Source organism: Mytilus californianus, unplaced genomic scaffold (genome assembly GCF_021869535.1).
Source record: "Mytilus californianus isolate M0D057914Y unplaced genomic scaffold, xbMytCali1.0.p SCAF_2, whole genome shotgun sequence".
In the NCBI taxonomy this organism is placed as follows: domain Eukaryota; kingdom Metazoa; phylum Mollusca; class Bivalvia; order Mytilida; family Mytilidae; genus Mytilus; species Mytilus californianus.
In genome coordinates this window covers 49,931,102-49,951,344 of record NW_026262668.1, presented here as the reverse complement: position 1 = coordinate 49,951,344, position 20,243 = coordinate 49,931,102, and positions in this window count along the sequence as shown.

The following is a 20,243-nucleotide window of genomic DNA, read 5'->3' as shown; positions in this document are numbered from 1 at the left end:
AAATTAAGAAAGTATATCGCTGGAGTTTATAAAGTACATTTTCTTCCACTGTGCCATGGTTTGCCATCTCCATTTTTTCTCTAAACAAAGCATGGCTGGTTACATGTTCTGAATTTACTTAGAATTTCGGGATTTTTTTTTCAAAATCAGGTAAACTAAATCAGAAATAAATCACACTATCCTAAAACTTATGAAAGAATATGAATAATGAACATGACAGTTTATAACACAAACCCATTTACTATAAAAATCGAGCAATATCTTTAGTATGTAATTTGGTTATTTTTGTAGTTAAGTACGGTTTCATTTCAAGTACAACGTTAATTCATCAAGTCCATTGGATAAAAGATAAGGCAGGGTGAGCAACTTGACAAAAAAAAGGCAGGATGACGATTTATGTAAAAAAAATCAGGATAAACTAATAAATATAGTCAGGATGTTTCATCCAAGTCCCCTACCCCCAATCAAAATAAAATGGTAGCTCCCTTAATCCAGAACCAATTGAGAGGAGACAGTTGAATTAAATATTTCGACGTGACTGTTAAGATTAAAGTTTAAAATTTTACATGCACATGTATAAAAGCTAGAATTGCCATGGGATAATCAAGAACACAATCATGTACGTGAATACGACGATGGAAGTTTTTAACGACCTTGACCGGCTACGTGAATACTGATCAGTCCATTCAGCTTTATAGTACGAGTGTTCTATTTTCGCAGGTGTGAGGTCGAAGGTTTGAAGTCTAGGTTAGTCTATGGAAAGGTATATACTATGAAATTTAGACCGAGGGGCTTGCCCCGAGCTCTTAATTTCATAGTATATATCTTTCCATAGACTATCCAATTTAGCACATATTAACAACTCGAGTAATCTTTTAATTGGTCTATTGATAGTTTATTTTGGCTGACTACTTGTATCACAGGTGTTTGTAAAAAGGAGCTCATTAACGAAGTTTTGTAAATCTACTCACTAGTATTATTGTAAAATATGTGATTTCAAAAGGCCCTTCACTCCAGAATGAAAAGATGGTAGCTGCTGGTGTAAGTATGTATACTGATATAAAGCGGTGTTTTACTATACATGTTCTTCTTACATGGTAAGATGACAAAATAAATTGATCAAAAGCAGGCAATAATTAAATTGCAGTGGAAGCTTTACATGTTTTGAAAACATTTTTTAATTTCACAGTAAAACTAAAGCTATAATAAATTTGAAACATAGAGATAGTTTGTCCCCATAGATATAGTCTAGCAGATAGGCATTAAAAAGCAACTACCAATAGATCAGAGATTATAGGTTTTGTGTTTTGTGTTTTTTTTTTTTTTTTATTATTTCAAAGTAAAAACTAAAAGATTTATCAGAATATGTTTATATATATATATAGGTGGCACATCATCTTCGGACATAATCACAGTTTTTCAATTCATGACATCGTCCTGAACATGCATGAAATATTTGCCACTGGACATTAAGCAACCAATAATCAATAAATCAATCAATTCGTGACGAAATAGATCACCTTCCTTAAGAAAGTTTATCACCAAGTAGCTTTAATTTTCCTGCACAAGGTTTCATAGTACACACTTTTCTGTGTACAAAGTAATTGCATGGATGATATATTATCATAATTTTAAGATATCGTTGTACTGTAATCAAGGTATAAAGAACCATATGTATTACCCTTTATTTAAATGATAAAATTTGCAATTGTCAAAAAAAATTTTTAGATCCAAAGATTTTAATAGCAGGATATTTAAAAATCAACGTGAAAACTAATTACAAACTATTTAATTTAATTTGGAACACAGCATTTTATTTCAAAATAGCCAGTGGCAATTTTTGTTTTAAATATCTTGATTACGATACAATGAAATCTTACCCTTGTGGTCATTCATGCGTAGTTACTTAGTACACAGGAAAAGTATGTACTATGAAAATTAGAAGGCAAATATAAGCAATTTGATTGGACGAGAAGTTGTAAGTATGTGCTAATTGAACAATGAAAACGATCGTTCCTTAACGAGTTAATCTAATAAAGTTTGTTTGACTGATTATGTTGCACGACCATTCGCTAAGCTTGGCCGCAGTTCAGTATACAATGTATAGTTTGGTGATCTTTTCTGCTAACTACTATACTTGTGAAAAACCCTTGGCAACAGAAACATATTCAGCTTTTATTTTAATCGACCCAATTTACATAGTAATGGACGACTTCGTACATTTTATGATCGCAAATAAAATATGTATATAATATACTGTGCACTGTAGTTCGTATATATACTGAGACCCTTTGGCAACCCCACAGTTTAAATGTTTATAATAAATACGTCGTGAGTTGTGGGCGTTACAGACGAACGTTCACCTAATCTGACCCAGTCAATGGGATATTTTAGAGCGCCAATCAATGGTCTCGCCTACACTGTTTTGCACATGATTCTATTTGTCTTTGTAACAACCCAATATTTGTATTTTACACCAATAAAAAGATTTGATTTGATTTGCTGCAGCATTGACATTTCAATCATTTTAGAACTGAGCATGTTGTCTTGCATTTTTTAACCTCTTAAATGTAAAGGGGATGAGAAGTGCATGATATTTGAATTTGAATGAACACACATAACATCACACAGGACAATTTCGATATTCCTTCTAATGTGTTTGTCAAATTGTCTTCCAGGTGATTCCTGGTCTCCTGAAAATTTTTCAGAAAAAAAGTTTATTGATCTGTATCTATTTCAAATCACGTAACTATTCATATTCATATACTGTGATTTGCTTATAAGCGCACTGCAACTAACAAAGTGAAATATAGCTCGTTCAAAAAAGATAATTAGAGAGGATGGACAGGGATAAGGGAACATGGGAATTAAGGGGGGAAGGAACCGGGGGAAGAGGGGAGAACAAATAGGGATACTCTGGGGAAAGAAAATTGACAGATTTTTGTCTGGGAAAACGGGGAAAACATTGGGAGTTGGAGGGTATGGAATAGGGAGTTAGGGACCCCTGTCCGCCCCCTTAAATAAGCGACAGTCGACAAAAGCAATCAAAAAGTATTACCTGGTTTATATTTTTCATCGCGAAATTATCAACATTTTTATATAATATAATAAGTTTAATAATTCAACGAGACAGCAAACAAACAAAAAAGAACAACCCCAAAAGACATATTTTATTACTACATGTATTTCTTTTTCTGATTTAGCTAACTGTACAATTTGTATTGTATAAGTTTCAAGATTTCTCTTTTTAAAATGGTAACTCGGGACGATTGAGAGGTAAAACTTTTCTATAATATTAGACACTTATCTATTAATACAGAATACATGTCACACTTTAAATGTATTCGTTTTTTTTTTGTCGTTGGATTGCAATCTAATTATATACGTATACCCCACATCTTCATTTGTTCTTAAATAACTATAAATTTATATTCCAATTCACTGTCAAATATACAGCGATTTTAGCATTCTTTGTTGAAAATATGGTTTCTATATATATAGAATTGTGAATGAGCTGTTATTGCGACGTTCTATTCGTCATCAGTGAGGGATTTAGAAGAGGGCTATAGTGCTTGTATCTTATTGTAGAAGCAAACAATTATACTGGAATGGTTGGAAGGGACATTCTTTTTCCTTGCAAAAGTTCGCCTATGCCTACGAAGTTAGAGCAAAGGTTCTTTTACGTGCAAAGAGTGTGACACTTTCCAAACAGTTACACAAGGCATCAAATCTAGAAATCCCATTCAGACCGCAGTGTGTCTATAAATGATTTCATGTGGGTTTTCTTTTTTTGCGATCATGTTAGTCTTGGAGCAATGTACATATTTGGAATTTCCTTTTTGGGCTTATAGCTCCTCGTGTATTGAAGCACTTATGCGTCAATGACTTTCAATTTTCTCTATTGGTTTTTGGTCGTTCCTGATGAAATTAATGCTGAACTGACACCAACTGGAAAGATTGATTTTCTTTCAACTTTTGTCTTTCTGTTGTTTTTCTTTTTGTTATGGTGTTGTTTTCTGTTGTCTTATAGCTTTTGATTGCCCCCATGAAATCATGTCCAAAGTCTACACTTTAGTCACCTTCCAAATAACAGTTACTAGTAATAAATCAAAAAAATAAATAAAGCCGTAAACAAACAAAACTACATTACTGAGAAACGGAAGAAAGAAACAAAAACAGTACAAAAAAAATCCAAGCAAACTAACGAACAGAAATACAACATGCATGCCAAAACAAAATGATTATTGAAATAACAACTAAAAGTAAATAAAACCCCAACTTCCTATAAGTCAAAAACTTGATATCAGAGCACATCAGTTTGTTGAAATGTCAACATACATGTATTTGCTATCTATGTATGATGGACGCTTCTATTAGAGAGTTTATAAGAAGAAGTGGATTTGTAAACGATAATCAAAGTTAGTCGCAAGTTGATTATCGTTTCCGAATCCACTCCTTCTTATAAATTCTCTAGCTAAACCCATTTCTAGTAAAACGACTGTCTGTTTAATGTTTTGAAAATAAATCAACGAAATTTCATAAAGATAATTTCGTATTCTGTTTTTTTTTTATTCTATAATAGTTGGAAATGATTATATCCACACTATTCACATCTATATTTAGACATTCGACAAGTACAAATAGGTTAAATATAATTTAAGTGGGGTGTTAGCTCCCCTTTTTAACTCCAAATTTTATATTGGTTAATAACTATTTCATCTAATGTTTATATCATTACAAATTATCAAAATTGAATAGATTTAGGTATTCATGATTTATTTATAAAGACATATATTAATATTCAGAACTTATTTATCTTGTTTTGAAAAGTTTAAAAATTTTAATTACCAAAATTTAGAACCTTTAAAATTTATATATATAGTATTTAGCAAAATGTTTAAGTTGCATGAGGTCTGGCTCCCAATTAGCTGATCTCTAGTAAAGATAAAAAAAGCCGTACTAATCTCTAAAAATTAAACAAATACAAGCCGTACTAATCCAAATGTGTAAGGTTAGCGCAACTGCCACAAATCTACCGTTTCATGTAGCTTCATTGTTACTTTCCAAAATAAAGAAAATTATGTGCTAAAGGTTTTATTGAACAATTATATATAAACTTTGTTGAAACTGTTTCCCTTTCATTAAGTTTAGATTATTTTATCGTTATTACATTTGACATCCATCGCCAATCAGTCAATAAGCTAGTATTATCTGTGGTACGCATTCCCGAATCCCCATCAGAATTTCTACTGATACAAATGTATAATTATGTTGATTTTATAAAATTTCAATCACGCGTTTCATAGCCGTGATCGTTTAGTCGTTGGCAACGAATGTCATAAGGTTGATTTTAACAGTAAGGAGTTCAAACCTTGAACCCGGAATGAATTTTTTTCTCCACCAAAATATTGTTTTAATCTTAGAGGTATTATATATTTCGTTTTCATATAATGGCGATGATTTTGTTTGTGTTTTTTCACTGTCAAAGAAATAATTTTACACTCTTGGATTTTATATCACACTTTATTTAAATTATGGTACGTTCAATGTTGACGTGATTGGTATATTTGGACCATTTATAATCAAACAAAGAAAAATTGATTGATAGCATGATAATATTATAAAACTAAAACCATAAATAAGCATTTGTTATGATGAAAAAGGAAATTGAAAGTTAAAATTAGCAAGTGTAATGGGCATATGGATGTTTATTTTATCAAGGAATTGTACTGATATATACAATTACTTGATTTTATAATGGTTACAACTATTGTATAATAGCTACAATCGTATAAAGATTCTCTTCATTATGATGATGTTAAAAATCGACCAATGTTCAAACCTGACATCTGGAATAAACTCTTTTTTAAAATATTAAAGAAAATGTTTTATTTATTTTTTCTCTTGTCATTTTATATTTTGATATTGTTATATAACTATACTCAAGAACGTTCAAATGTAGAACATAATCTTCCTTAAAAAAATAGCATTCAAAAGAAAAAAAATTAAAAAAAAATTTAAAAGAACATGAACAAACCAAAACAAAATATATATTTCATAAATTACAGAAGCTAATTATCAATGAGACAAAAATCCAGTTTATTGACAATTACGCGCTTTAAAAATATAATTTAAATAGTAATTTATGTTAGCACTCGTGGTACAGTGGTATAGTGGTATCATGACTGTACTGAATTAGGATGAAAATACGCGCGATCTCGAACCCCACATATGGAACTCGTTTTTGCGGGGATAAAAGAATCGTCAGTTAAAAGTTAAAAGTTATAATATAAGTTATCTTAAGTTAACACAGTGGTAAGTGGATTCTTAAAAAATAAATAATCTACAGTAAGAACAATAGACTGACGTGAGAGAAATGGGTTAATTTAATAGAAGCACAAAGTAGTCTTCAATCCTATTTGAATAAATCGTCACCTGCTCTTACATGTAAGCGCAGGCCGTTAGTTTTCGAAACATAAAAAGGCAAAATAATCCTTATTTGCAGATGGTGGTACATGTATTATTCTCAAATGTAAAAATTGCAAAAGAAAACTGTTTCCAGAACAATATACATTAATATCAATTTATCTTCACAAATAGATATTCTTGACCTACACACGATAAATTCTCTTTTATAATAGTCAATTAGTGTTGATCCCCAAGTAATATTTTGCTTAAAAACAATGTTATCTTTCATGGGAGAATATTTTAAGAACTGTTTTTTTTTTAAAGCATAGTTTACAGCTATAATTTGTGTTTGATTAGGCATTATTCCATTCTATAAGATTCATTCGATTTCTAGAAGAAGAAAAAAAACGTATCTTACAAGAACCTGAATAAGGCTTTGTGTTTAATTCTTGCAAAACATCGGAATGTTCATTATTTGACATTTTACGGATTTAAAGGTAATTGTATCGTACGGATTTTTTACGACGGCCAAAACAGAAAGTACAGATACTAAAATAACCGTATGTTAGATCGCTCCATTTGAGTAGTTACTAAGAGGCATTTTGAAAAATGTCACTTGTCTATATAGTGTTGATTATATTTTTAATTTAACTCATTCTCTTCATTTGCTATTTTATTTTTAATAAATTGAGCAGCAGCAGCAGCTAAAATTATTTAGTTCTTTGTCACTCGCATCTTTCCTATGATTTGTTTCGAAATGACGTTGTGAACAGTTGTTTCAAAGACAGTTAGTCTCCAAATGTTGTATATGCATCATTTGTAAAGCTTTCACCGAGAAAATTCTTTACAAGTTCTTCCTGTTTGAAGTTTTCCAAAGCTATCTTTCATGGTATTCAGCACTAATGGCATTCAATGTATCCATAAACTTTCACCGAGAAAATTCTTTACAAGTTCTTCCTGTTTGAAGTTTTCCAAAGCTATCTTTCATGGTATTCAGCACTAATGGCATTCAATGTATCCATAAACTCTTAACGTTTCGTTTTGAATTCATTTAGTAACTTTTTGTTGAAGATCGTATATGATAATTAGTGCATCAACATATTTTATGTTTTGCCGAAGCAATACAGCATTCTTTGGTAAGCAAGTAGTTCATTCATTTGAAAATATGCCTTTTCACATTTATTGCAGCCATATGGAATAAGGGACATATTTTCATAATGGAGGTGAAAATTCTTTGAAAAACAAGGGAAAGTATCATTCAAACAGAACAGTTGCTTTGAAACATGCATAGGTTTTCCGTACTTTCTTACTTTTTCCACCTCAAGTCCATCCAAAAGATCTGCCCCTATTATAATAAAAAATATGGCTGCAATAATCGTGAAGTGGCCTATTCTAGTTGGTTTGTTATGGCATTGATATGCCATTCCTGATTAGAACAGTTACCTAGTTTTGTTAATTGAGCTGGAGTAATGGTTTGTTGTGCCATTACATTAACCCCTTCACATACACACACGCATCAACGATCTGTGCAAAATGCATGTCATTATAAGTGCACACAGTACATATACGGAAGAACATGCAAAATTTGCGTATGATATTTATACATTTATATCTTTTTAATCTCTAGAAATGTAAAAATTGACAATAATCTACAATCAATTAAAAATCGCTAATAATATATACTGAAAAAATCAAGTTATATGTACATAATGTATATAATATATATGAAAAAACAAATATCAAATGCCCTGTGTATATGGTGATGTCGGTGAGAACAGTTGAGGAGGTTTCAAGATTCTTTTTCAGTAGTACCAAAAAATGCCAAATCATAGTGTTGATTATGTATTTAATTTCATCTATATTTCTCTCCGTTTGCTCTATTGTATTTATTGACAACTAAGCAGCAGCAAGTCAAATTTTCTTGTTCTTTGTAACTCGCACCTTTTCTTTGATTTCTTCTACCCTGATGTTGTATATATACCATTTAATCCTCTACGATTAAAGGCCAGTTTTAAAAGTTAAATCATGAGTGTTTATCTAGCCATTTTTTCTTGTCTTACCCTCTGAGATTTGCAATACTTTCAACTATTCAAAAATTCTATTTGATATTTCACCCTGGATCAATGACTAAAAATCGATTGGAAAAACAATGAGCTGTACACAAGCAAGAGAAAACCCAGCGTTTGTAAATAGTTTCTTCAAAGACATTGCATCTTCCAATTTGTTATGTGATCATACAATAAGGTTTCACCGTGAAAATTCTTGACTTGTTCTTCCTGTTTGAAGATTTTCATTCTTTCATTTAGGGTATTCAGCACTGAAGACATTCAACTGTATCACAAACCCTTTATAACCCTTATATATTGTTTTGAATTCATTAGTAACTGCTTAAGAGCTTTTATGAATCGTGCAACAAAAAGATTTTATGTTTTGTCAAATCAATACAGTGTTCTCTGGTAGCAAAGTGTTCAATTCATTTAAACATTCTAGTCGGTATAAATATGGTATTGATATGTCATTCCTGCATGGAACATTCATTAGTTCTGTTAAATGCAGCTTAAATAAAGTATCCTACATGCAGCAGCAATCTGTGGAACATGCCTGCAATTATAAATGGACACTTACCAAGGTACATGTAAGCCATAGAATCTGAATACAAAATATTTATACATATCTTTAATTATAAAAAGAAGAAGATGTTGAATGATAAGTATATCTTTAAAATGCAAGCGATTGAAATGGGTTTTGTTTCTTTTATATACTTAAATAATTGGATTTCGAAACAACAACAATGAATTATACAAATTAATTTATTGACGTCTATCATCTGTTGCCACCTTTCTTCCTCCCTTTTTTTTTTTTTTATAAAAACGGGTGTTATAACTTTTGCTTTTTCTATTCCTATCCAAACATTCCCGCTGTTGACATGTAAAGTTACCAGGAATCAGGTCAGACGAGGACCAAAAATTCCGAAAGGTTTTGCCAGAAACAGGTAAGGTAAAAGTGATTTGGAATCATAACGAGACTGATATGATATTTACTTTATAATGATGTAAAAGAGAGGTGGCATTTATCAAAGGAATATGCAAAATAATAAATCGAAGACACACTGACTACGCCATGACTAAAAACGACGAAAAGATAGTCTACAAAACACAACATAGAAAACTAAAGACTGACCAACATGAACCCTACCAAAAACCGGTTGTGATCTCAGATTCTCTTGAACGGTAAGCATAACATACTCCATGAGTGCTACCTGATGTGTTGCTCATTCGATAATTAGTCTCATTCGGTTATGTCACAATCTAGGAAAAGAGCATGGAGCTATTGTTTTGACAGGTAGAATAATAATCTACATCTCTTTCTTGTTTATAATGTTTTCCTGACTATAATATATACCTCGCAAAAAACAGTTATGACCCTATTTCATTTTATAAAATCCTGATGCAACTCGATAACCCAGTGATATGAGAATCCACTTTTTGTTAATTTTCTGCTTGTGAAATTATTATTTCCGGATATATTTGTATATTTACAATAACATTGGATAAACGTTTTGAACAAATTATGCTTTCAATAATTATTAAAGGTTTTGAGTAATGACTTTTTTTATTCATCAAATCTAAGACGCATATCGATCCGACAGAGAAATTTACACTCCATAACATGTACTGAACGGAACAGTCCCAAGTTTCATTTTATCGGAGAATACCTTGAAAGATTTTAGTCTAATGCTCAAAATGGCACTGGTCATGGTTTATTATTGAACCAATTTGACTAATATTTTAATGTATCCATTTTTGCAAAGGAATGAATATTGTCAAGCATCTTACTTATGATTTCTTTAAATTTTAGTGTCGAGCTCTTATATTCATGATTGCCATACTTGATATGGTAGCTCATCAGATACTGTAGTTTTCACCGGAAATATTGGTGAATCTGACTACCTTTAATTTAGTCAAAAGTTAACTTCAACAGACGATGGTCGGGACTCAATATAGGCAATTACTCATTCTTAATAACCGAGCCAAGTTAAGAGAATGTGATGTCAGGAATTATGTTTGCATGTAAATGTTTCCCTGTATGTCGAAACATGCATAAATATATACTATCGTAATTGTAAAATATTTTAATAAACATTCTTTTCGCTCATAACTGCTTTAGATAATTGAAAACTTGAAAACCTATTTTCCTTAAATCCTCAATTGTTCCTAAAATATCAATATTATGTCTAAGATATTTAATTACGTTATACCTGTGATCCGATTTAATGTGTTCCCGAAATCTGGTTTATTTAGGAATTTACTGTTGGTTTTATTATGCCAAAAAAATGTAGTAGAAATTTAAACTACAAAAGACCAAAACAATTAAAATTAAAGCAATTTGTTGAAAATTTACAAACGTTTATTTTGATTATTGATAGATGAGAATATACAATTTATTGATTAATTTATATAGATAAAATGACATATATCCTAAACCCTATATATGTTATACATTGAGATAAATATGTTCCTTTTTAAAACTGTCTATATGACAGAGGACAAGGGACTCTTGAAAAATTTACTAAAGTATTGTATTTTGTTGTTTTTTGTTTATGCTTTGTCACATACTATAGTTGTAGTATATTATTAGAATACAGGTTTGAATCTGAATATTTAATCGAAACATGCATAAATATACCATCGTATTGTTAATGTTTTAAAGAAAAATTCTTTCATTTCATTACTATGTTAAACAATACAAAACTTTAAAGGTTATTGTGAATGTAGCTTCGCACTTATTTTCAACATCTTTTGTATCCTGTTTGAGGTATCTAATTACGCTGTAAATACCCCTAATCCTAATTATAAACTATTTCCTAGAAAAGGAAAACTTTAGTGTCCCCAAAAATAAATTACCTTTTGCAACACATGTGTTTCCCCTATTAATTAATCTGATAAATGACATCTTTTTTAAAAGTCGTTAAGACAATTAGTTGAAGTAGTTTTCCTGATGTATAGTGACAGACATTTTATTTATTGTAACAGAATAACCAGTTGATAACGTCTTTACAAAATTTATACGTTGGAAATATTTTTTTGCTTACCATTTGCATAGTGGAGCATATATTTGTCATCCTTTTATACATCCCCATACCCTGGTGCGTTGTTTTTGTTCCATCTTTTTCTTTCTGTGTAGTATTTAGAGTACTGTCAAAAAGAGGCGGACGATACCAAAGGGAGAATCAAAATTAATAAGTCAAAGAGACCGATTCATGGCCCCATCTAAAACTTGGGTAATCTCTGGTGCTCCGGAAAGGTACGAAGATCCTGCTTCCCACGTGCCATTCTTCGTGCTACTCTTAAACATACGTTTATTAGTAATTGTATTAATTGATTAAGCATAATGTAGTATCAGATTGGTAATTGATTCGTATATATATATCTCCCAGTTGATACGATATTCTTCCAGGGCTTGCGTTTCTCAGAATTTCTTTAATAGAGGTTTGCTGCTCAAAAGGCCTATTTCACCAATAGTTCCTAGTGGTGAAGTTGAAATCACCCCTTTACAATTTGTACGGACGCCGTCATGAATTGCTTGATCGTTATAGAATAGCTGGTTGACAGAAGACGACCGATATGTTGCAATCGTCGTAACCCAATCCCGTCCTCCTTTTCCACGAATGTGACCTATACTACCGAATAAGACTTATCGCCGGATTTGTACTTAGACGAGCAACACGACGGGTTCTAAATAAAGAGAAGGATATGCTTTCCCTTTCATAGCACCTGATATCACCCCCGGTTTTTTTGTGTTGTGAGGTACGTGTTTCCCAGTATATTTTCGACTGTTGAGTTTGAATGTACCTTTGGTATTTTTCGCCTCTTTTACACTAAGACATCACCTAACTCGTTAACCATTTGCCATGTAAATTTTGTACCACTAAAATTTGACCGAATCTAAATGTTGAAATAGAATCAGGTTTTTTGTAACATTGAAACAGTTATTTGTCGTTTTTCTTTTGGTCATTGTATTGTATGTTTTTCGACTTGTTATCTTCCTGCTTTAGAAACGTTTCAATAATATCACACGGTGAAATTAATATAATAACAATAATTCTACAGAGCAAATTAAAACCATGATTCCATTCAAATACATTGGCGAGACAATACAAAACACGACATCGAAATTAATGTGATGCATCATATCCGCATGTCATCAATTTATTTCTGATCAGGTCTCGATAAAACAAGACAGAACTCCGAAATAATTGAATGTTTTCTTGCAATACCATCATCCACTCACAGCACAAACATCCACTAATAATAATATGCTTTTCATAGTTTGTAATGTGAAAGACGTAATGATATGATATTATAGTGATATTGTTTTAAATGTTCAGACAATATATTGTATTTTTCAGCATTATGTAATATAAGAAATGTCATTTTCTTCTTATTTATGTCTCTGGCAGATTCAACATTCGATCCTTGATAAAACCATGTAAAGTTTGCATATGATAAAGCTTAGTGAAATGTATTAAAACGTTGTCGTACATGTTTCAATTTGTACACGAGAGAGAGTTATTCTGTTGAACTGACTTAATAACGGTGATACTAGTAATGAACACTGCTCTTTCTTGGATTTTGATACCCATATCTTGACGGGAAGCTTAATACTAAAATATATGATAAAAGAGATGATTTTTTTATTTCATATTATTAATTATCCATTTTTAGATGATGAAGTTCCATTGGCACCAGCTTTATATGGTGTTTATATATCTCAACTTGTTGGATTCGCTCGTGTATGTAATAACGTATTTGATTTTAACAGAACAATTATTACACCTGGGTTTTCAATATCTCAAACTTGTCAAAACAAGGACATCATTCGTAAATATAAATCAACGTGCAATCATCTTATACGTTAAGTTATTTCACATGCAATTTTTTATGGTGATATATTATACTAGGCACGAATATAAAAAGTCGTCATTCACCTCAAAAGCTAAGGTCATAAAACATGGCATTTTTTGGACTTAATATTGATTCACTCATAGGAATTTTGCTTCGGAACTAAACACATTTTATTCTAAAACCAGTCGATGGCATGTCAAAATTAGGCATAGCACACAAAAATACAAAGCATTTACCATAACACACATTCTACACAATAGACTATTCGTATGGTTTTTTAATGTTTATATTTGGTAAGGACACCTGATGCCACTGATATTACTAAACTTCTACTAAATAGATCGATCATATTACCAAACACTTGGTTGTGATGTTTTGTTTTTTGTATTTCTGTCCTTTTTTTAAGGAGTCGATTTTGAGATTCCCGTTATCCCTTTCATATATCACTACAATGGTACTTTACACTTTCAAAAATATTCCATGTGATAAGATATGAAGCAATAATCTAAGTAAATAGAATGTTTTAGAAGATAAAAAATATTTTTCCTTATTTCTTCTTTGGCACGAATCAAATCTGAACTTTGAAACAATAAACTGCATTCAAAATACAATGCTTGAAATTCAAATAACCGTTCTCTCTGACTTCGAACAGAAAAGAGAAACTCTGACCTCGAGTTCTTAAACTCATTACTCCCTTCAAACGTAAATTCGCATCTTATTTAGCAGATATTCAACTTTCTACACATCAATTCGAACTCCATATCACAGCTTTGAAAAATAAGACTGCCACAAATATGTCTCAGAGACACCGAGGTCAACAACTCGGTTGCAAGCAACTATCGTTATGATTTTTGACTAATTTTACAGTGTTTGCCTATTATCTCTAAAATGTTACAGATAGGTAGAGATTGTACATATAATTATATATTATATAAATCAAGTAATGAGTTTCATTGTAGAAATAGCTATAAAGTTTATGGAAAGTAACTAAGGTTTAGATTGCTATAAAAATAAATAGATGTCGGATATGTGTCAGTGAGACAGCTTCCAAGCGATACAAAGAACCAAAAGACAAAAATATATAGTCAAAATAGTCAATTTACAATTTGTTTTGATTTAAATACAACTGTTCATCTGTGATTTGAAATTAGATGGGACCGATCGAGTAGGATATTATGTTAGATCGGATATAAAACGCACACCGTCAGTCAGGCGCTTGTCGACTGCTGGTTTTGCCTAACTTTTTTCTCCTTTTTTTGTTCAAAGTAAATATTTGCTTTCCCATATAACACTTCGATCTTATATGATTACCGTCTTTGTTATATTGGAAAATAAATAAGTCATGTAGGCTGGAATTTATATCGATTTTGATTGGCCCTTCATGCGATATTTTGTCTTTTGCTATCGCACGAGGTAAACTATTCAGATTAAAGGACCAACCCCTGGTAAAATCAATATAAATTCCAGCCCCAATGAATTATTTCTTGATTAACTGAAAGACGTTTTCGAAAACCCTCAATTTTGGATGAAATTAGCACTTTTTCGTATTATTATTCAACTTTGGGACGGGATTTTATGTCATCAAGAAAATTGCAGTGTTAGCAATCTCTAACGACGTTCTTTTCTTCGCTACTTATATCCTACAAAAAGTTAGAATATCTAACAAATACTTAGTCTACTAGTATAACACAAACCTGTTTTTACACACATATAACCAGTCCTCACTTATTTTCCAAATTTAATGTGCATTATTTGCTTACTTGCATGATTTATTTTCAGAATTTGATCTCTTTCTGTAAAGTTTCATGGCTGTTTCGGGTAAAATGTAACTAACCACTTTTCATGCCGTACTAGTACACTTTCCCAATTGTATAAGCGAGAAAAAAATCCAACTCTTAAATGAAACCAAAAAAATGACTTTCAAATAAAACGCCATAAAAAAGGTGAAAGGGTGTATGTATTGTAACATATTTGGATCAAGCTTCTACGTATAAAATTTGGTTTTCCCATAAATTTATGATAAAAACTTTAAACCTTGCTGCCGCAAATTTAATATGATCACATTTCATGCGCCAAAAAATACGGTAGCTGGACTTCTGTGACATCGAAAGCCCAAATATGACGTCTTTCAAAATATATAAAATTAAGAAGATGTGGTGTTATTGCCAATGAGACAACTCTCCACCAGAGACAAATGACATAGAAGTTAACAACTATAGATCATCGTACGGTCGTCAACACTGAGCAAAACCCATACCACATAGTCGGCTATAAAAGACCCCGAAATGACAAATGTAAAACAATTAAAACGAGAAAACTAACGTCCTGATTTATTTACAAAATGATGAACGAGAAACAAATATGATATACAGCAACAAACGCCAACCACCGATTGGCTGACTTGGGACAGGCACATACAGAATGTGGCGGGGTTAAACTAGTTTGAAGGCGCCATCCCTCCCCAATCTTGGACAGTAGTGTAAAAGTACAACATAAGAACGAAAAAAAAAAAGTCTCAACTCATCATATCGATACAAAGCAGAAATACACATAATAAAACACAGACTGGACGTGGCAGGATACTTATACATCCCCATAACAAAAAAGACATCAAGTACAGATCTGAGAGTACTCGCAGTTACGGACAGCTAGTTCAAAGCCAATAACTACCCAAATAAAATCATGCATCTAAGACTAAACTAACAATCAGTACACACCCAACATTCAATGGATTCAGTGTAAAGTTGTCTTTAACAGTCAGAGAAAAACATGACATTGTGCAATACTAAGATACAGGTATCGACATATTGCAGAGCCATGGATGTGCAAATGTATATCAAAATAATATTTAGTTTGATATCAATTTACTGATAGGAAAATCAATATCTATACCAATAAAAACAATATTCAAAGATCTAATTACAGTTTTGAATTGTTAACATTTTAGAATAAGTTTATCTAAAGGATTGATAAGTTTACCTGGATCGTATCTAAATTTCCGGGCTCGGTAAACAACATCTCTGTAAAAATTGGGATGTGTTATCCCGTTTGAAATAAGTTTTCTATGGGTACAAATAAATTTCCAAACCAAATCTGTGTATCTATAGTAGAATTTAGTAAAGGGTTTAAGAAATGGTGGTAACGAAATCCATGACTTAATAATTAACCAGTAAAACATAGATTACGTTCATTGAAATCCAAAACGTCAAAATAGACACGGGCATAGAGAACGAGTTGTGATATGAAACCACCGGAAGATGGTGCCAAAGGTACACCACCGTCCAAAATAGGAAAATTAAAAATAGGAAACGAAAAATTGTCTTTTTTGTCGTAAATTTTAATGTAGTGTTTCCCGTGTAAAACTGCAATACCTTAATCTAAGAAAGGACAGTTATTACTTTTTATATTTGATTTATTTAAAGTAAGTTCCTTTGGGTAAATTTCGGCAGTATATTTTGAAAATTCTTGATTATTTAACGAAAAAGTATCATCAAGATAACGGTAAGTGTTGTTGAATTTATCAATTGAATGCAATTTAGAAGGGTGTTTACTGAGTTTGGCCATAATATGTGATTCATAACAGTACAAGAATAAGTCTGCTAGACTTCATGTTATAATGACGTCACATTGTAACCATTGCAGAAAATTATTACACTGTATAATCTTCGATGTATTATTTGAAAGAGATACACTAATTAACAGGTGCTTGCATGAATTAAACTTATAGACATATACGTCCCTCCTTCAATCGAAAGGTTAACAAATGTGATTAATTTCTCCTTTTAATGATTTCAACAAACCCTTGTCATACTGTGTTTACATATGCACGCCATGTTAGAACCTGTGTTACAGCATTGTTATATTTTTACAAATAATATTGTTATGTTTGGTTTTGTTTTTTGTTTGTTTGTCCTCTTTTATTTTCGGAGGAGTTGGTTGTTAGTGTTTGGTGTAGTCAGTTGTACCTTTCCAATATTTTTCAAAGTTCCTGTTATCATTTTAAAATGTACTTCACAGACAGGGAAAACATTTTTATTTTTGTGATTTAATGTGAGAAGGTGGGAGGTCAGTTCTCAGGTGGAGAACTCAACTGCTATACCTTCACAGTTGTTTTTCAGTCCAAACCTTTTTGTCACGTACCTCTATCTCTTTACAGAATCATGAGAATGGTAAGTAAACATTTTGGGATGTACACCGTCTCCTTTGTTTTTTAATTTCTTCGGAAAATCTAGGATCTGCTTCTGCCATTGATGAAAACGTCGTAAAAGGTAGAATAAATAGAATAGAATTTTTAAGGTTAAAAAGGGGCACCAAAAATAAACATTGAACTCTATTAAGCAAGAACTGTGAGTATCTAAAATAACACTGAGAACCGACAATATTCTCATTTTTAACTACACGGCAATACTTAACAAATTGCAGTCTATTACACCACTTAAATGAGACAATTATTAAACATTGATTTTGTATTTACGAATACAACTTGAGTATCCATATCTTTTGTCAGAATACACTTGTTTTATATATATTTGACTAAATATTTCGATTAATCAATATTTTTTTATTGTTGTTGACATTTAAAGAGGAGTTGACAATCCGATGTTTGGAGGCCGTGACTAAGGAACAAGTGTGTCAATTGAAATAAACTTGATAAAAATGTTACTTTAAATGACATATGTTTTTTTTTAATACTATCCAAAATTCAATACGAATGTCAGACAATACATTGAGAAGGTAATACTAACAGTTTATCAAACTATGAAATGTAATGTATGTAATAATACATCAAATTAATGATCACTATACAACATATCCAATCAATTCCGGACACCCGACTCATCCGATAAAAAGACGTTCAAACAAAGGCAAACAACAACAAACACCACATGGTGTTAATAGCTGGAGCTGGTTCATGTACACTATAGGCACAAAATGTGGTGGTGTTTAACCAGTTTTACACACGGACCTCCCTAGTTTGCCTATCTAGGCAATATATTGAAAACTAAAACACATTTAAAAAACGCATAGTGCAGGTAACAATAGGACTAGTACTTCTAACTGGAACAACGAAATATAAAAAACTCAACACCATTTGTGAGCGACCAGATAGTATTCAAAAACATTAGACTATTTGAATCAAGACCCATTTTAAACGAATTAGTATATATATTTAACGCCTGTATCCCTTGCTGTTGAAAGTTGTGAGAAATTTCTTCTTAGTATTTTAGTTATACATTGTATTAACAGCATTTCAGTAAAAAGGTTATGTGAGAAATGTAACACTTGTGTTTACGATACTTTATTCATTAAATAAAGTGTTACTTTTCATGTGCAATTTTTGACTTTCCTTGAAGACTAGGCATTCTGAAAATATAAACATTTCATTAATAGAAATTGTTCAAACGACCAACACATTTACTTAAGAACTGAACTGCATGTCATAATTTATTTATATAACACACATATATATTCAATTTGTTGATATTTTCGACGGTACTGTAATCCTTAAAATGTATTCTAAATATTCTAAGAATTGCATCTTTCTCTGTTTAATCTACTTGGTTTTAGATACGTTTTAAATATTCACAACTTCTGTACATATAAGTGTTTACTGTATGTGTTAAAGGCACTATAGTATAATAAATGCATGTTGTGTGCACTGATTGGTATGTACACTTTAATGTCCAAATTTTCTTCTTACATGTATTGGTTAGTTTACATGTAAGTGTTCAATCACAGTCAATATAAAACACTCTGCTGTTCACGTTTGTGTATTTTAAGAGGTGAAATTTTCCAAATAGAGCACACGTCAACATTTTATTTCTTAAAAACAAAATTAAATGTAGTCGTTTTCCATATGCTTGGATAATAGTTTAATACAATTTATCGTGAATCAATTTTTAACTCGAAATAATAAGATACACGTAAAGGTTCTGCTGGAAAGTTTATTGCAATCTCAGTAATATTGACCCCTCGATGTTTTCGGAGTTTTCTGTTGTCGGGTTGCTGTCTCATGAGGCGTATATTGCAAATATAATTTTATTCATATTATCTGTATTTAGGTTAAGTTCAGTTTGCAAGATGTACAAGCAGACATTATATGTTTTAACAGTTATTTTTTCAATCAAACTTGATTCTGATTTCATTTTTTTCTTCTTTTTTGCTGTTTTCGAATATGATATATCAGAATAATAAATTGCCAACACTTCATGTTGAAGGACTAACTGTTACTTCAACGTTTAATCTTTATTCTGAACTTAAAGACAAATGTAAACTTTGTATACAAAAAATGCCAACGTAGATACAAATTATACGTTGAAACCAAATTCCGATTAAAACAAAATTGAAACAGACATCATAAAAAAACTGGGTGTTTTTTTTATCCACCAAATCTTTAATACGTTTGGAGGACGTGCTTTTCAACGGACAATCGGCCTTCGTATGGGAACCAACGTTGCTCCTCTTCTTACCGACTTATAACATTATCAAATGCGACTTTTTATCTATTTCCTTTCTATGAGCAACTAGGGGAGCAGTTACTACTTCCCTCCCGGTGCACTAAGTTCATCTACCGGGTTTCGTTTTGTGGATTATTCAGTATTGTTTTGTCATTTCGTCTTTGAATCGTTTTGGCTAGGGTGATGTCTATTTTTCCTCGACTTATGTTTGATTGCCCCTTGTTTCCTCGCCCTATTTTTTAGGCACTTGTGATAAACCATAAGCTTTTTTTATCATTCAACATTCTGTGACAAGTAGTTCGTAAACAGAGTCAAATCTAGTTTTGTGGATTATTCAGTATTGTTTTGTCATTTCGTCTTTGAATCGTTTTGGCTAGGGTGATGTCTATTTTTCCTCGACTTATGTTTGATTGCCCCTTGTTTCCTCGCCCTATTTTTTAGGCACTTGTGATAAACCATAAGCTTTTTTTAT